This window comes from Primulina eburnea, chromosome 4 (genome assembly GCF_022965805.1).
Source record: "Primulina eburnea isolate SZY01 chromosome 4, ASM2296580v1, whole genome shotgun sequence".
Lineage (NCBI taxonomy): Eukaryota > Viridiplantae > Streptophyta > Magnoliopsida > Lamiales > Gesneriaceae > Primulina > Primulina eburnea.
In genome coordinates, this window is record NC_133104.1 from 9,508,683 (window position 1) to 9,511,140 (window position 2,458).

At 38.0% G+C, this 2,458-nt stretch overlaps 1 non-coding gene across 1 annotated transcript; it reads left to right on the forward strand.

Moving 5' to 3' along the window:
* The first annotated feature begins 2,005 nt into the window (after positions 1-2,005).
* On the forward strand, positions 2,006-2,111 carry LOC140831243 (small nucleolar RNA R71). Its single transcript, XR_012117820.1, has one exon. It is a non-coding gene; the product is annotated as a small nucleolar RNA R71 (small nucleolar RNA).
* The last annotated feature ends 347 nt before the right edge of the window (positions 2,112-2,458 follow it).

Here is a 2,458-nt window from a genome sequence, read left to right on the forward strand (position 1 = left end):
TGATCAAATCAATCCGGAGGTCACTATTAAATCTGTACAACCTGATCTATCTACTGATCCGGTTCACCCCACTAATGAGCCAGACACTTTAATCAATCATCCTGAAGAGGTACCAACTTCAGTGCTTTTATCATCTGCTGAACAGAACCCTTCTTCATCACCTCAGGATTTAGATAAAATCACTGCTGATGATATTCCAGTTCAAGGAGAAATAACTGAAACTGATATTTCAGTTCAAAATGTTATTGAATCAGTCTCAACTGATCAAACTTTGGTCATTTTTGAGCACATCTCTAAAGAACCAGGAACATCTTATCAGTCTCCTCCTTCATCTTCTTCGGATATTGCACTTATCTTGGAAGAAGTTCAGCACCTACAGAATAATATGGAGCAAATGATCTCTACCATCTCCAAAATTCAGAACACACAACTATCTCACACTCTAAAGCTGGACCATTCACATACATCCAACTTAGAGAAAATGAATAAACTTCAAGCCAATATGGACTCTCTTATCCAAATTGTAATAGATATGAAGAAGGGACTCATCAACTCTTTCTCTACAAATCAGGATGTTAACGGTCAAAGAATTGGGCGACTGGAAACCTCTGTTTCAAAGAAGATAGAATTACTGCAGACTTCTTTCACCACTGTGGCCACAAGTATCTCCTCAGATGTAAAACTTCTATCCATCGATGTTAGAAAGCTCTCAGACAGAATGGAGGTATTTGACAAAAAGGGGGAAAGCAGCTGAAGCAACTGATATCATTTGTCCAGTTATTAATCAGATTATTATTATCAACTGATATCATTTTCTAAGACTTTATATTATCTACAAGGAACCCAGCTATTCTATGATTCAGTTGCGTAATCTATTATCAACAAAGAGCTGAGTTAAATCACTTGGTTTTGTCAAACACCATAAAGGGGGAAATTGTTGGAAACTAAATTCTGGAGTTTGACAAAAACATAAATCAATTGATTAAATCGTCTAATACGCGAAAGCAAATTCGGCAGCTGGACTTATCAACTGAAATCAGTTAACACAAACTGATCAGTTGAGAACTGATCAGTTAAAAAGTCACCCGAAAATATTAAAATCTCTCAACTGAAGATACCTCGGGAAAGATCATATCAGCAACTGAAAATGGAAAGTCGCACCTCGATCACTACAACATAGAACAATGTGTTTCGGCTATTGCGTTTAAGACGCCGTATCACAATCAATGAAGAGAACATTGCCCAAAGGAATATTGAATAAGCAATCAACGGATACATAAATTCAAAGTTACCGTTGAAAGACAAGTCTATAAATATGACAAAAGAGCAGTTGAAGAATAAGAACGATCTATCAATTTCAAACTTGCTATTACTCTGTCAAAATCTCAGCTCACTCTTATTAGACTTATTCGTAGCAATCAAGGCTACAAGTTGAGCAAACTAGCACTCTGTAATATTGATAATTCAACAAGTGCTAAAGTTCAGTTACTTACAGAGATCATTGTCTTATACTAAGAGTTTCAGTTTAGGCAATAGATAAGTCCTAACTGAAGTGGGTCTGTACAAGTGTTGTACTCGATCAAAGTCTTTTAGTGAATATCCTATCCTTGAGATAGAAGGGGTGACGTAGGAGTTATTCAAATCTCCGAACATCCAGAAACATATTGTGTTGTCTTTACTGCAGCCTTTCATTTTCAGTTAGATATTCTATCTTTCAATCAGTTTATTTTCCGCAGCTGCTTATTCAGTTTAACTGATTGTTATTGACCGACGGGATATTTTGTTCAGTTTGTAATAAAACTGAACTATCTTTTTAAAAGAACTTTTATATTCATAGAAGTGTTTATTCAACCCCCCCTTCTAAACACCCCTTAGTCAATAACCGATCCTATCACCTTCCTCAGCGGTCTTTCTCAACAGGTTTCCACAAGCAGCCGCATCTATCATAGTACGGTTAGGAATAAGCAAACCATAATAAAATGTTTGAACGAATAACCCAAGTGGTAACTCGTGATGTGGGCATCTTCGTAGTAGATCCTTGAAGCATTCCCATGCCTCATATAGAGACTCCTGATCCAATTGAGCAAATGTTGTAATGTCTGCCCGCAGCTTCATGGTCTTGGAGGGAGGGAAGTATTTGATGAGAAAAGCTTTCGCCATGTCGTCCCACGTAGCGATCGAACCTACAGGCAAACAATTTAACCACGCTTTAGCTTTATCACGTAAGGAGAAAGGAAATAAACGCAACCTAACAGCATCGTCAGAAACTCCATTGAATTTAAAAGTATCGCAAATTTCAAGAAAATCCGCGATGTGCGTGTTTGGGTCATCCATTGTAGTTCCTCCAAATTGGACCGTGTTCTGAATCATCTGGATTATGGCTGGCTTGATTTCGAAGTGATTTACCCGCACGATAGGCCTCACAATGCTAGGGCGTGCACCCTCCAAAGAAGGCTGG